Source organism: Hyperolius riggenbachi, chromosome 5, assembly GCF_040937935.1.
Source record: "Hyperolius riggenbachi isolate aHypRig1 chromosome 5, aHypRig1.pri, whole genome shotgun sequence".
In the NCBI taxonomy this organism is placed as follows: domain Eukaryota; kingdom Metazoa; phylum Chordata; class Amphibia; order Anura; family Hyperoliidae; genus Hyperolius; species Hyperolius riggenbachi.
Genome location: NC_090650.1, coordinates 344,297,401 through 344,314,174, shown reverse-complemented (window position 1 = coordinate 344,314,174; position 16,774 = coordinate 344,297,401). Strand labels below are relative to the sequence as shown.

Below are 16,774 nucleotides of genomic sequence, written 5' to 3'. Positions count from 1 at the left end.
CACATTACACATTAGGGGGCGGCATCGGCAAGGCGGCGTCACAAGGCCGATTCCGGATTAATTTCAGCATGAAATTGATCAGGAATCGGCCTGCAGTGTATGAGCAGCCGACAGACCTCTCTAATCCGAATCAATTGGTCGAATCTGCCCATAATCACTAGATGTATGGCTACAGAGGATCAGCTGGTTAGCCAGGCAATTAGCGTTGTTTAAAAGGAAACAAATATGGCAGCCTCCATATTCCTCTCAGTTCAGATGTGCTTTAACCACTTGAGGACCGCAGTATTAAACCCCCCTAAAGAACAGGCCATTTTTTGAGAAATTGGCCACGCAGCTTTAAGGCCAAGCTGCAGGGTCACACAACACAGCACACTAGTGATCCCCCCCCCTTTTCTCCCCACCAACAGAGCTCTCTGTTGGTGGGGTCTGATCACCCCCCAGATGTTTGTTTGTTTATTGTTGTGTTTTGTTTTTTTAAATAAAAAAAGTTTTTTTTTTTAACTAATGTACTCCCCTCCCCTCCCCCCCCCCCCCCCGCCAGCCAATCTTCGTGATCAGCTGTCATAGGCTTAAGCCTATGACAGCCGATCACTCCATGTGCCTCCGGAGGGGGCAGCCATGTCACACGTCTGTCCCCAGTACAGCACTGCTGTAGATCGTAGCGCTGTACCAGTAATTAGACGGGCTTCTTACAGCCCCTAGAAGTCATTTGTGCCCCTTGGCGCAGCTCCAGTCTTCACCTGGGTCCCGCTGGCAGCCTCTGAAAAACCGCTGACCCACTGACGTCTTGTGTGCATGCGCGGGCGAGTGGCCATGTCATCGGGAGGGTCCGTGGGTGCATGCTTGCACATGCGCAGCAGACACTGACCCATCAGGGGTCACGATCCTTCAGAGGCTGCCAACGGAACCCCTGAGAAGACTGTGGTGGGACACAAATGATTTTTAGGGCTGGAAGCCCCGGGTAAGTAATGCTACATTTTTTTTTCACTTCGCAAATTGTTTAACGTACAGCATGCTGTGCGCTGCTCTGACGGAACCCACCGCACTCCGTGTGAAAACCCCACAGGAATATCATAGCAGTGCATCGTAACAGGGCCCTTAAGCTGCGTATACACGTGAGATAAATGTCTTGCTGAACGCACAACTATTGATCAGCTGATAATCTTTGTAAAAAAATAAAAACAACCTAAAAAAGTAACAACGAAAGAGGTTTTCCTTACAATCTGTCAAATTCATCTCAACGGATTTTCTCTGTCCGTTCCACAAAGTGTGTATGAGATATTTCTTAAGCCTTGTGAGCATAGCACAAGCGTTAAGAAGAAGGAAGTAAATGGACTACAACAGCATTCCTCAGGTCTTTTGCCTGAACTGATCGGTTTGCATGTGTATAAAGGTGGCCACTAACGGTCCAATTTGTAGCAAACAAATTGTTCGAGTGATCAGATAATTCTGATTGGAAGTAAAATTGTTCACTACACCATCAACAAACTATTCTTTGCTTCCTATCTATCACAACCAACAAGTAACATCCAAATTTTGGTTTGACAAAAATCCAAACAGACCACTATTTTTATAATCCTTCGTAATCGATTGCACCAATTGTGTAATCAACCGAGATTATTAACAGCCAATCCGATCAGAGTTTCTGATCGCTCTAACGATTTTTCATTAGACATTGGACATTAGTGGCCACCATAACATCATTAGAACAATTCGTAGCTCAAATGTTCCTGCCAAACCTTTGCAGCAGATTATATCTGATGTGTGTACCCAGCTTTAGTAAATCTCATCCCAGATACACACAATGGAAAGCACATGGAACCTGGAAGTTTATTTGTACTTCATACATTATTTCATGTCAACAATATATCATAAAGATGAGGAGGCAGCAGCAGGTGCAGCTAGTAGCGTAGAGCCAACTAGTCGTCCGAGAGCAGAGGGAGCTGAAGAGGAGACAGTGGTACTTACTCTATTTCTCCTGCCTGGTCTGTTAATCACAGAGTCCCCTCAGCCGCCAGGAGCAGCCGGGATAGAGTCAGCCAAGGTGTGGATGAGTAAAGTCCCAGAGCAGTCCGGAAAACAGTGAGGATTGTGGCTGGAGTCACACAACAATAGGAGATAGGAATGCAGCAGAGCGGACACCGCTTCCCCTGCAGCCGGTCACTACGAGGAACTTCACTAGTGTGGCCGAGTTAGCAAGGTTTTTTCAGCCTTTACTTCCTGGTGTGTGTGTGATCACTGGATTTGCATACAGTTTTTTACAGGCTAGAGGGCAAGAAAAGTTCTTAGACAAGTGGAAAATGAATGGTGCAATAGGAAACTGGGCATTGTCACTTTGTACGTTACAGCTACCTGGGAAATGTGATGTGTGCAATAACCTGGCCAATCACAGGATGATTTTTCATCACGTATAGTAGTGTTTGGTTGTAAGTAGTGTGCAGGTGCAGTGCTCTGATTGTGGATGACTATCAATGGCAGCAATATGCTGCCTTGTGTTTATATATTAGGGCAGTGTTGCCATCCTTCAGTAGATTTACTGACAGTCAGTAAAAAAGTCAACAAATCTGGGCTGTCAGTAAAGTCCATGAAAAACTTTGTGGTGTCAGTAAAAAAAACCTCTCTCTTTCCCACTTACTGCTTAGTTATCAGTTCATGTATCACTGTTAGAGATGTAGCGAACGGTTCCCGAACCGTTCGCCGGCGAACATCTCTGAATACATGGGGCTTTTACTACTTCCGGGTCGCTCTGACCCGGAGAGATGTTCGCCGAGCGAACAGTTCGCAACATCTCTAATCACTGTACACTGCTCTAGCTAAAGGTGGCCATACATCTGTAGACTCGGCGGCTGATTGACTATCAGATAGGACAATTATTTTTGATATTATAAAAATCGGTGCCACCAAGAGCATGCCTTATTGACAATCAAACCAATTTCCAGCCGAAATTGGTTGCATGTATCGATCTCATGTATCAATCGGACATGCTGGAAAATCTCAGGTTGGTATGCTCGATCAGGTGTGCAGTGGCAAGGGCTGTGATAACCGAGAACAAAAGTGATGGAAACCTCCGGTCGCTTCCCCCAAATGTAAATGTATCAAAGGCCTCCCCCTTCCCCAGATGCCGTGCATTAATACTTCACCTGTCCGGTGTCCGCCACTGCACTCTTCTTCCTCATATTGCACATAGGGCGTGATATCTTTCATTTAATTTCAGTAATATTAGATGTCAGTAAAAAAGTGTTCTGTCAGTAAATTTTTTGTACTTTGTCAGTAAAACGCTCAGACGCTAGCACTTTTTAAAAGCGCTAGTGTAATAAACCCTATGGACCCGTTCTTACTTGGGCGAATTGCGCTAATCGCCGCAAATCGCCCAAAATTGTGAAACGCAAACGCGTCACCTGCACCATTTTCAGGCGATTTCGCGTCGATATATAGAAGCGCTAAACGCGATCGCTGGAAAATCGCCACAGTGTCCAGTGATTTTTGCCTCGTGAAATTCCGTGAGTGAGCAAAAATCGCCTGCATTTTGCGCTTTTAAGTGTGAATGGGCCCTCAGAGACGTTTTCTAAACATGCCTAGCATTTTTTGGAGCGTTTTAGTGTAGCAGATTACAAATATTGTTACAGTAAAGCTGTTACTGAACAGCTTCTGTAAGGCCCGGTTCACATTAGCGGTGGCTATCCGGAATAGCCGTGCCGCAGCCGCACCGGAGCCGCACCGCATGCTGGCCGGACGAAACGGACGCACGGCATAGCAATGTAAGGCTATGCCAGGGTTCACATGCGTCCGTTTCGTCCGGACCGGAGCCGGACCGGATCCGGACTCCGGTGTCCGTTCCAACATGCGCTATTTTTGGGTCCGGCTCCTCCGGCAGCCGTATCCGGGGCGGAGCCGGACTGCACCATCCGGCCAATGGAAACCAATGAGAACCGGAGAGCGCACAACACACTGGCAAAAAATCCGGATGTTCTACCCCACTTCCTATGCGGATTTTTGCGGCGATATTGGCTGGGGACACATGGGCAAGCATTTTGGAGTGGAGCAGCACAGCTGGATCCGGATCCGGAGATGTTGGCAGCATGTCGGAGGTGGAGGTGAGTGCTAAACAGCAGAGGGCCTGATTCCACAGGTCCCCCTTCTGCTGACCTCCCAGACCCCAACATTTTTTTTTGTTTTTATACAGGTTGTTACTATCCGGATCCGGACCGCAACCGTGTTCATACCGCACGGAAACCGTATGCAACCGGACCGGATCCGGACAGGAACCGTACGGTTCAGGTCCGATCCGGCTCCGGTGCGGTCCGGACATCCGGTGCGGTTTTTGCAAAACCGCAAGTGTGAACCGGCCCTTACAAACACGTCTGGAAAACCGCTCTGATCTAGCGTTTTCAGAGCGGTTTTCCACTTTCCTATACTTTAACATTGAGGCAGATACGCCTCAGAAATCTAAAAAATGCTGCAACCCCTGAGTTTGCGTTTGTGGAAAAAACGACCCGCACTGGTGTGCACCATCCCATTCACTTTCATTAGCCAAGCGTTTTTCCCCCTGAAAGCGTTTTAAAAAACGCTTCAGAACCGCTCTGGTGTGCACCAGTCCAAAAGCTTGTTTTCCAGGGCATACATTTGAAACCGGCGCCGGTAGACTTGGGCGCAGGATTAGGGATGGTCGGAATGCCAATTTCCGATTCCGCGGTAAATCCGCATTCCGCCATTGCCAAATTACCGATTCCGCTTTCCGCTACCAATTTCCGCATTCCTATGCGGAATTTCCGCCGGAAATCACGGAAATTCTGCTGGACTTTAACATCGATTTTCTCAAAAACTATAAGGTCTTTTTGAAAACTTTTTTTTGCATCTTGTTCAGAAGATTCTGTTTAATAAACCCTGCAAATTTGGTGTTTCTAGGACTTACGGGGGCTTTGCTATTAACCGTTAAAATCGGCGGATTTTTACTGTAATGTAAATGCAGAAAATAGGCAGATGCAGATTTTCTGCATTTTAAATTATAGTAAAAATCCGCCCACTTTCCGCCCACTTTAGCGGTTAATAGCAAAGCCCCCTTAAGTCCTAGAAACTGTACTAGCTATACTGGGGGCAACTATACTAGCTATACTGGGGGCAACTAAACTAGCTATACTGGGGGCAACTAAACTAGCTATACTGGGGGCAACTAAACTAGCTATACTGGGGGCAACTATACTAGCTTCACTGGGGGCAGCTATACTAGCTATACTGGGGGCAACTATACTGGGGGCAGATATACTAGCTATACTGGGGGCAGCTATACTACCTATACTGGGGGCAGCTATACTGGGGGCAACTATACCAGCTATACTGGGGGCAACTATACCAGCTATACTGGGGGCAACTATACCAGCTATACTGGGGACAACTATACTAGCTATACTGGGGGCAACTATACTAGCTATACTGGGGGAAACTAAACTAGCTATACTGGGGGCAACTAAACTAGCTATACTGGGGGCAACTAAACTAGCTATACTGGGGGCAACTAAACTAGCTATACTGGGGGCAGCTATACTAGCTATACTGGGGGCAACTAAACTAGCTATACTGGGGGGGGGGGGGCAGCTATACTGGGGGCAGCTCTACTAGCTATACTGGGGGCAACTATACCAGCTATACTGAGGGCAACTGTACCAGCTATACTGGGGGCAACTATACTAGCTATACTGGGGGCAACTAAACTAGCTATACTGGGGGCAACTATACTAGCTTCACTGGGGGCAGCTATACTAGCTATACTGGGGGCAACTATACTGGGGGCAGCTATACTTGTTATACTGGGGGCAACTATACCAGCTATACTGGGGCAACTATACCAGCTATACTGGGGGCAACTATACCAGCTATACTGGGGGCAACTATACTAGCTATACTGGGGGCAACTATACTAGCTTCACTGGGGGCAGCTATACTGGGGGAAACTACTAGCTATACTGGGGCAACTATACTAGCTAATACTTTAAAGAGACTCTGTAACATTAAAAAGATCCCCTGGGGGGTACTCACCTCGGGTGTGGGAAGCCTCCGGATCCTAATGAGGCTTCCCACGCCGTCCTCTGTCCCACGGGGGTCTCACCGCAGCCCTCCTAACAGCCGGCGACTGTGCCGACTGTCAGTTCAATATTTACCTTTGCTGGCTCCAGCGGGGACGCTGTGGCGGCTTTCCGTTCCGAACTACACGGAAATACCCGATCTCATTCGGGTCCGCTCTACTGCGCAGGCGCAGGAAACTTGCGCCTGCGCAGTAGAGCAGACCCGACGGCGATCGGGTATTTCCGTGTAGTTCGGAGCCGACAGCCGTCAGAGCGCCTGCGCAGGAGCCAGGAAGGTAAATATTGACGTCACCACTGCCCGGACTCCACGGAGGGCTGCAGCGAGACCCCTGACGGATGGAGGACGGCGTGGGAAGCCTCATTAGGATCCGGAGGCTTCCCCCACCCGAGGTGAGTACCCCCCAGGGGATCTTTTCATGTTACAGTTCCTCTTTAAATTACAGTTAGCTCCGCCCTCATCCGGCCATGACCACGCCCATTTTTGCCACGGAGCAAGCCGCAGGTTGTGGCCATGCCCATTTTTTTTAGGGAGGGGGTTGTCTTTTAATACCCAGCACCGGGTGCCAAATGCCCTAGGTACGGCACTGCCGGAGACCCATAACTGTAAGGCGAGAGTGCTATGCACTACGCCACCATGCTGCCCAATGTGCAGTGCTGCTATCCTGATCTGTGTAGAATCACTGCTGTCACAGGGAATGCAGCACAATGGCCACTGAGCGTGGCTTTAACTGAATGTGGGCTGTTGTCTTGAGAAGTGGGCACTCTAAGCAGGGGGCAGTCCCAGGTGACTGAATTGAATCACATTGGAATCTTACAGGATGTGCTGTTCCATTGTTAGACGGAAGGAAGGTGCACTGACCTGTTACGGTTTGCTTTTATTTCAATCAATATACAGTCCACAATTTGTGACAATAAACGACCAGGAACGCCCAGGCAGGTGGGTGGCTAAAGATGACAACACCAAACAACTGTTTCTTGAGTGACGCTGGTCGCACTGCAATAATAAGTCTATGAAACGTTCAAAGTGCATGCGGTGCGTTGGGATTCAATGCAGTACAGTATTCCAATGAATTGCATGCAGTGTGTTACTGTGTAACACGTACATTAACAGAGACAGCAAAGCATACTTTTCATTGACTGTATGCTTCACTGTACGCCTCCTAAAGGTCGTGTTTTGTTGTGTTCCTGTTAGGCTCGGTTCCCCACTTGCTAGTGGGAGCGGACAGTGTAGTGCCCGCTCCAATGGTCCTGCTGGTGCCCAGGGCAGGTGCACTACCACCTTAGGCTATATGGGGAACGCATTTACCTGCCCGGGATTATCACGGTCTGCACAGAAGTGCAGCCCGCTTACCACAACGGATCTCACAGATCCATTGCAGAGTGACAAGTATCAAAGAATGTCCGTTCTCAGCTCAAGTTGGAAGACAGTTATACAGGAAACAAAACATCCCACTGTGAACCTAGATGATTGTCACAAATTGCGGACTGTTTATCGATTGGAATAAAAGCAGCCAGCAACAGGTTGCTGCACCTGCCTTACCTACTCAGAATTAAAATTTGTCAAGAATTATCTCTGAAGCAGACAGGGCCGGATTTACCATAAGGCACCTGCGATCAGCAGCAGCGCTATACATATAAATACACGGTGGTTTCAACGTGTAACAGTCTTCCGAGCAGCAATCGCCGCTCGGAGACTGAAGGCGGAGCTCTGCTGTACCCACCAGGCAGGAGATGCGCGTGCAGCGTACGCGCGATCTCCTGCAAACTGCTGCCCCAGGACTTTACGCCAATCGGCATTAGCTGGTCTGGGGCTGCCACCGCGGCCACGCCCAGTGGCGTGATGCGGTCAGGAAGAAGTGAAATAAAAATTAATAAACAAAAACTAAACAAGGAAGCATATACAGAATGATTAAGCCACATAAAATGTGCTATCTTGATGTACAAGGTTAATCAACTACCCTTATATCTTGATACAACTGTTATGGAAGAGGCAGAACCAGGAGGAGACACCTCATGGGCATTCTTCACATGGCATCACGTGACCTAAGGCTGGTTTTGAACTTGAAGACCTTCCTCTGCACTAGACACAATTAAGAAAGGAATGCATTTGAGGATAGAAATAATTACAAGACCTACAGGCAATGTTTGACTTTTTAATCTGACAAGCAATCAATCGGCAGTACGGGATTCACCAATTACCACAGCTGAAAAGAGCCAGTGGAGCGAGCGATGTTATTCTACCTCTGACATGATAGAGGAATTTGGGAGCTGATGTTTTCGGGAGATAGATGTCATTTCCTCTAGGGATAATTGCTACTGACGTACAAGTCACAATATGAGACACAATACAATGAGAATTGCAGGAAATGTGCAGAAAAAGAAGTGTCACAGAGGAAAACTGCAGACGATATACAATGGAAGGAGAAGCAATAAAATAAACTTGCAGCACATGGATCAAACTTCTCATAAATTCTGTCTCTGAAGATGGTCAAGCACTGCATACTGAGTACCGGTATGTTTATAACTTCATAATGATCCTTTTATATACAATACTTTTATAGAAAATGTTTTCTGATTTGTTTCTTTATTCTTTGTTTTGCGTTTCGTTTGTTAGTTTTAGTACACAAAATATTGTTCAAGTGTTTGGTTTTGGGGGGGGGGGGGGGGTTATGTAATATTTCAAATCTTTCATGTTTTAAAACTCAACCTTCTAGTTTGATTGCCAAATGTTTTATCTAGAAATTATTTTACTGCTGTGTAAATAAGCACACTACGAAAGCCTGGCATGTCCTGGAAGAATTCAGCAAATGTAACAAAGTGCTTTTGAGATAATATATTGTGCAATACTAATCTTGCTATAATCTTTAGCATACAGTTGTATCATAAAATCAAATAGGAACAATGTATTTACATTCACAAATTTGTGGGTAGGGGGCGTTCAATTTTTAAGCTGGCGACTAAGGGGGAAAGAAATGTGGGTTTTTTTGGTGTGGTTTTTTTTTTGTGCCGGGGGTATGGTTAGTGCAAGAAGGTTGGATAGTTAGGGTTAGACATCAGGACGGGTGTTTGCGTGGGGAGGAGGGGTAGGGTTAGGCGTTAGGAGGGAGGGTTCTGTGTGAGAGTAGGGTTAGGTTTAGCTATAGTAAAATATTGGTAACCATTTCCGATATTTTAATATCAAAAGTTAACTTTAAATTGCAAAATATTGGTAAATGTACCGATATTCTACTATTGGCAGTTTTCCTGTTACATACGCGTATATTGATGTTCAAATGCCCGATGCATGTTTTATGGGTGAAATTCAGAAGCCAGTGATTGTGAAATATTATATCTACACACAGACAGTAAACCTAAAAGCGAAATACATCGGCAGTATAAAGAGGATGTCAATGTGGGGAAATGGGGGAAGGCATCAGAGAGGAGAGGTTAGTGTTAGGCATTGGAGAGGGGAAGTTAGTGTTAGCTACAGGATAGTAAAAGTTAATGTTGGGCATTAGAGTGGGGTGGTTAGTGTTTGGCAGGGGAGAGGTTAGTGTTAGGTATTGGAGAGAGGAGGTTAGTGTTAGGCACGGAGAGTGAAGGTTAGTGTTAGGCACCGGAGAGAGGAAGTTAGTGTTAGGCACAGGAGAGTTAAAGTTAAGGTGGCCATACATCAGGTGACTTTGCGGCCTATTGATCATCCATTTCGATTATTATAATCGAATTGGATGAAAATCGGTGCGGTGAATTGCATGCCCGACCGACACAGTGACCACTTTCGGGACAGAAATTGGTCGATCTCGCATGCTGCTGTCAGGCCGAAGTTGGTTGGTCTGTGTGTATGGTGGTACGAGTATGAGTGACGAAATTATGAAACCCCCGCCGCAATGTAAGTGTGCCCGGTGTGCATTATACATTACCTGTCTTGTAGCAGCCACATACACGCTAGCAGTACATAGCGTCTGATGTCAGGTGCTATGCGCCGCTAGCTTGTACCCGTGTATGCGAGATGGATGGACACCGCGTGGAGGCTGCTACAGAACAGGTAATGTATAATTCACACACGGGGGTGGGGCACATACATTAGGGGGGCAGCGGCAGTGCGGACGTGGCGGGCTCAGCCAACTCACTGAAGATTTCATGCTGAAATCGGATGAGAATCGGCCTGTAGTGTATGGGCAGCTTCGACAAGAGACTAATTTATCTCTAATTAGATTCGATTAGAGATAAATTTGTCTCTTTGTCGAATCTGCCCATAATCGTCAGATCTATGGGCACCTTTAGTGGTAGGCAGAGCCGGGACAAGGTCTTCCAGCACCCAAGGTTGAGACACCAAAGTGCGCCCTTCCATCCCTCCCACCCCAGCTGTAACACACTGATTGCTGTTAGACTAAAAAAGCGCCCCAGTCCCCCAACCCCACAACACCTTAATCTCTAGTTATCTGGCATGCAGTCGAAGCCATGTATCCCCTTTTCTTATTTATCCTGCTTCAAACGCAATAGGGGAATAATAGCTGAGTGAGTTGTACGCTCCCTCCTACACTGCGCACTGAGGCTGGAGCCTCTCTCGCCTCTGCCTAAGCCCAGCCCTGGTGGTAGGCAGCACTAAATCGTACTGAGTTTTGTACACATACAAATGTCTTTACATTTGTCCTAATTTATTTTTTTTAAAAACTTGTTTACTGGTAGTTCATGTTCCATCCATGTAAAAAGGTAAATTTCCCCTTCATTATGTTGAAACTATACTGGGAGATTAGAAAAGAAGCTGCAATTTACCTCATAAAAAACAAAAAGCCAATTACCTTTGTTGTTATGTTAATCATTTGGCCTCTGTAATTTATAAGCCACAGGCCTGTGGCAAGCATGCAGCTAATTGGGCTACTCAGAGATCAGCAGAGCTGATATGGATATAAGCCCTCAAAACTCACCTTTTCACTCTGGCCTACTACCCCTCACAAGTGCTCTAAACTAGTGTTGGGCGAACAGTGTTCGCCACTGTTCGGGTTCTGCAGAACATCACCCTGTTCGGGTGATGTTCGAGTTCGGCCGAACACCTGACGGTGCTCGGCCAAACCGTTCGGCCATATGGCCGAACTAAGAGCGCATGGCCGAACGTTCCCCGAACGTTCGGCTAGCGCTGTGATTGGCCGAACGGGTCACGTGGTTCGGACCCGAACGCGCTCTGATTGGCCGAACGGTCACGTGGTTCGGGTAAATAAATACCCGAACCACGTCATATCTCCGCCATTTGTCTGTGGGTTTAGCTTTGGGTAGGCAGGCAGGGTAGTTCGCGCTCCAGCCACGCTAGCCAGGGTCCCCCCTGTCATTGTGTCACTGCTGGGAACAGTAGTACACCGCTTGCTCAGCCACACTATATAGCATTCTGTTTACTGCCACTCTGTGTACCTCGCTCAGCCACACTATATAGCATTCTGTTTACTGCCACTCTGTGTCTGCTGGGAATAGTAGTACACCGCTTGCTCAGCCACACTATATAGCATTCTGTTTACTGCCACTCTGTGTACCTCGCTCAGCCACACTATATAGCATTCTGTTTACTGCCACTCTGTGTCTGCTGGGAATAGTGGTACACCGCTCGCTCAGCCACACTATATAGCATTCTGTTCACTGTTCTGTGTCTGCTTGGAATAGTGGTACACCGCTCGCTCAGCCACACTATATAGCATTCTGTTTACTGTTCTGTGTCTGCTGGGAATAGTGGTACACCGCTCGCTCATCCACACTATATAGCATTCTGTTCACTGTTCTGTGTCTGCTGGGAATAGTGGTACACCGCCCGCTCAGCCACACTATATAGCATTCTGTTCACTGTTCTGTGTCTGCTGGGAATAGTGGTACACCGCTCGCTCAGCCACACTATATAGCATTCTGTTTACTGTTCTGTGTCTGCTGGGAATAGTGGTACACCGCTTGCTCATCCACACTATATAGCATTCTGTTCACTGTTCTGTGTCTGCTGGGAATAGTGGTACACCGCCCGCTCAGCCACACTATATAGCATTCTGTTCACTGTTCTGTGTCTGCTGGGAATAGTGGTACACCGCTCGCTCAGCCACACTATATAGCATTCTGTTCACTGTTCTGTGTCTGCTGGGAACAGTAGTACACCGCTCGCTCAGCCAGAGTATATAGCATTGTGTTTACTGCCACTCTGTGTACACCGCTCAGCCAGACTATATACCATTGTTTACTGACACTCTGTGTACACCGCTCAGCCAGACTATATACCATTGTTTACTGACACTCTGTGTACACCGCTCAGCCAGACTATATACCATTGTTTACTGCCACTCTGATTCTGCTGGGAACAGTAGTACACCGCTCGCTCAGCCAGACTATATAGCATTGTGTTTACTGCCACTCTGTGTACACCGCTCAGCCAGACTATATACCATTGTTTACTGACACTCTGTGTACACCGCTCAGCCAGACTATATACCATTGTTTACTGAAACTCTGTGTACACCGCTCAGCCAGACTATATACCATTGTTTACTGCCACTCTGATTCTGCTGGGAACAGTAGTACACCGCTCGCTCAGCCAGACTATATACCATTGTTTACTGACACTATATAGCAGACTATATAGCATTGTGTGTACACCGCTCAGCCAGACTATATACCATTGTTTACTGACACTCTGTGTACACCGCTCAGCCAGACTATATACCATTGTTTACTGCCACTCTGATTCTGCTGGGAACAGTAGTACACCGCTCGTTCAGCCAGACTATATACCATTGTTTACTGACACTCTGTGTACACCGCTCAGCCAGACTATATACCATTGTTTACTGCCACTCTGATTCTGCTGGGAACAGTAGTACACCGCTCGCTCAGCCAGACTATATACCATTGTTTACTGACACTCTGTGTACACCGCTCAGCCAGACTATATACCATTGTTTACTGCCACTCTGATTCTGCTGGGAACAGTAGTACACCGCTCGCTCAGCCAGACTATATACCATTGTTTACTGACACTCTGTGTACACCGCTCAGCCAGACTATATACCATTGTTTACTGCCACTCTGATTCTGCTGGGAACAGTAGTACACCGCTCGCTCAGCCAGACTATATACCATTGTTTACTGACACTCTGTGTACACCGCTCAGCCAGACTATATACCATTGTTTACTGCCACTCTGATTCTGCTGGGAACAGTAGTACACCGCTCGCTCAGCCAGACTATATACCATTGTTTACTGACACTATATAGCAGACTATATAGCATTGTGTGTACACCGCTCAGCCAGACTATATACCATTGTTTACTGACACTCTGTGTACACCGCTCAGCCAGACTATATACCATTGTTTACTGCCACTCTGATTCTGCTGGGAACAGTAGTACACCGCTCGCTCAGCCAGACTATATACCATTGTTTACTGACACTCTGTGTACACCGCTCAGCCAGACTATATACCATTGTTTACTGCCACTCTGATTCTGCTGGGAACAGTAGTACACCGCTCGCTCAGCCAGACTATATACCATTGTTTACTGACACTCTGTGTACACCGCTCAGCCAGACTATATACCATTGTTTACTGCCACTCTGATTCTGCTGGGAACAGTAGTACACCGCTCGCTCAGCCAGACTATATAGCATTGTGTTTACTGCCACTCTGTGTACACCGCTCAGCCACACTATATAGCATTGCGTACTCTGCCAGTCAGTGTGTATATTGCTGGGATCAGTAATACTCCACTCACCGTCAACCACTATATGAGCTCAACATGAGTTCCCCAGAGACCTCCGCTGTGAGCAGCACTCCCAACAACAGCAACAGCCAACGCCCCACGCAAGCTATAACATCCACCCCAGCAGCCAGTGGTCAGCAGCAGCCCTCCCCGGAGGAGAACGTTGTGTCCATCAGTCCGTCGCCAGAGCGATTAATGAGGGCTGCCATTGAGGAGATGATGGGGCCTGATGTGGAGGAGGAGGTCTGGCTCAGGCCAGCATCCCAAGTTAATGTTGAGGACGATGAGGGGTCTGTGTCTGGGGATGTTGGGGTGGCAGAGGTGGTGGGTGGGTCAGACTCAGGAGAAGAGTTGTATGATGAGGATGATGATCGGGACCATCTGTATGTGCCTCAGAGTCCGACCCCGGAAAACATGTTGTATCGTGTGTTTAGGTACTAAAATCTGCGTTCCCTCCCAGTAGTGTTGGGCGAACAGTGTTTGCCACTGTTCGGGTTCTGCAGAACATCACCCTGTTCGGGGTGACTATATAGCAGACTATATAGCATTGTGTTTAATGCCACTCTGTGTACACGGCTCAGCCACACTATATAGCATTGTGTTTACTTCCACTCTGTGTCTGCTGGGAACAGTAGTACACCGCTCACCCGCCACTGTATAGCATTGTGCTCTGTGTCACTGCTGACAATAGTGGTACACCGCTCACCCACCACTGTATAGCATTTCTGTACTGCCACTGTACTGCTGCCAGTCAGCGTGTACTTTAAGGATAAGTGAAATGAGGAAGAAATCCGGTGAAAGAGGGAGGGGCAAGGGAAGAGGTGTTTCCCCTGACGGTTCACGTACAGGCCACAGGGGAGCACCCAAGAAAACCCACTCAATACTGCCCATGTTGTCCAGGACAACAACCCTCACAGATCCAAAAGAACAGGACCAGATAATTACTTGGATGACCTCTCAAGCGTCCAGCAGTGGGTTAAGCAGCACCAGCACATCACGCACGAGGTCCGAGTCCTCAGCCAGTTAAAGTCTGGGCTTTCTTTGAAGACTGCACTGAGGATGTTACCATGGCGATTTGCAAGGTGTGCAAGACCCGCCTGAGCAGGGGGAAAAGTATTAACAACCTCTCCACCACCAGCATGAGCCGCCACATTCTATCCAAACATCCCACTCTGTGGGCAAACGCGGCAGGACAGGGTACCACCAGCAACACTGCCTCCCTTGGGTTCACCAGACTCACCACCAGACCCGCCTCAGCAGCAGCAGTAGCCCAGCCATTGCGTGGTTCACAACATTCACAAACATCAGACGATGCTGACACTGTCACTTTCCGGACTAGTGCTCTTGAGGTCTCCCAGTGTTCATCAAACACAACAACCAACAGCCCTTCGGTGTGCAGCGCTACGGTTGAGTTGTCTGTCTCTGAGATGTTTGAGCACAAGAGGAAATTGCCAGCAAATGACCCCCGGGCCGTGGCAGTAACAGCCAGCCAGCATAGCCAAGCTTCTGGCCTGCGAAATGCTGCCATATCGAGTGGTGGAGACAAACAGCTTCAAGGGCATGATGTCAGTGGCCATCCCACGTTACGTTGTTCCCAGCCGCTACCACTTTGCGCGCTCTGCAGTGCCTGAGTTGCATGAGCACGTGGTCAGCTAAATAACCCGAAGCTTGAAGAATGCCGTTGCCTGCAAGGTTCACCTCACCACTGACACCTGGACGAGTGCGTTCGGCCAGGGTCGATACATCTCCCTTACCGCGCACTGGGTGAACCTTGTGGAGCCTGGCAGCGATTCCTCACCTGCTACGGCGCGGGTGTTGCCCACGCCGCAAACAGCTGGATAACAACAGCAGCACCTACCTCTCTGACTCCTTCTCCTCCAACGCATCTCAAAGCTGTACCTCATCCGGAAATGCTAACCCAGCACCAGCAGCAGTAGGATCGTGGAAGCAGTGCAGCACAGCTGTTGGCATGCGTCAGCAAGCGTTGCTGAAGCTGATCTGCCTTGGGGATAAGCAGCACACAGGGGAGGAAATTTGGAGGGGAATAAAGGAACAGACGGATTTGTGGCTGGCACCGCTGGACCTGAAACCGGGCATGAAGCTAGACACCTGGCACGAACTGGCAATGTACGCAATAGAGGTGCTGGCTTGCCCGGCAGCCAGCGTTATGTCGGAACGCTGTTTCAGTGCTGCCGGAGGCATCATCACAGATCGGCGTATCCGCCTCTCCACAGAAAATGCAGACCGTCTGACTCAAATTAAAATGAATCAATCCTGGATTGGAAACGACTACGCAACACTCCTGGACCCCAACCAAGTAACATGACCGATGAACATCTGGGATGGTTTAGCGTTTCCGGTCCCTGTTTATTGAACCTCTCATCTGTATTACATTTATGACTGCATGGCGGCAAAAAGCATTGCTGCTATATCCGCACGCTTTTTGTCCTCATGCAAGGCCTGGGTTGTTGTGTCTCACAAAGCGTGGCCTTCTCCTCCTGCGCCTCCTCCTGTTCCATCACGTGTGCTGCTGCTGCTGCTGCTGCTGCTGGGTTACCGTTGCCGCGTGGTCCCTGTTTATGGAACCTCTTATCTTTATTACATTTATGACTACATGGCGGTACAAAGCATGCTATCCGCACGCTTTTTGTCCTCATGCAAGGCCTGGGTTGTTGTGTCTCACAAAGCGTGGCCTTCTCCTCCTGCGCCTCCTCCTGTTCCATCACGTGTGCTGCTGCTGCTGCTGCTGCTGGGTTAGCATTGCCGCGTGGTCCCTGTTTATTGAACCTCTTATCTTTATTACATTTATGACTACATGGCGGTACAAAGCATGCTATCCGCACGCTTTTTGTCCTCATGCAAGGCCTGGGTTGTTGTGTCTCACAAAGCGTGGCCTTCTCCTCCTGCACCTCCTCCTGTTCCATCACGTGTGCTGCTGCTGCTGCTGCTGCTGCTGGGTTACCGTTGCCGGTCCCTGTTTATGGAAC

General features: G+C 48.2%; 1 protein-coding gene across 4 annotated transcripts in view; it reads right to left on the bottom strand.

Annotated features, from left to right (window-relative positions):
- Positions 1 to 16,774, bottom strand: part of LYN (LYN proto-oncogene, Src family tyrosine kinase) — a 218,183-nt gene that overhangs the window by 148,849 nt on the left and 52,560 nt on the right. For 2 of the 4 annotated variants that reach the window (XM_068237398.1, XM_068237402.1), the window contains exon 1: positions 1,969 to 2,176. The exons of the other annotated variants lie outside the window; for them this stretch is intronic. The gene's annotated coding sequence lies outside the window, so the exon portion shown is untranslated. Of the gene's footprint in view, positions 1 to 1,968; positions 2,177 to 16,774 lie in introns of those variants that run through there. 4 annotated transcript variants of the gene reach the window in all.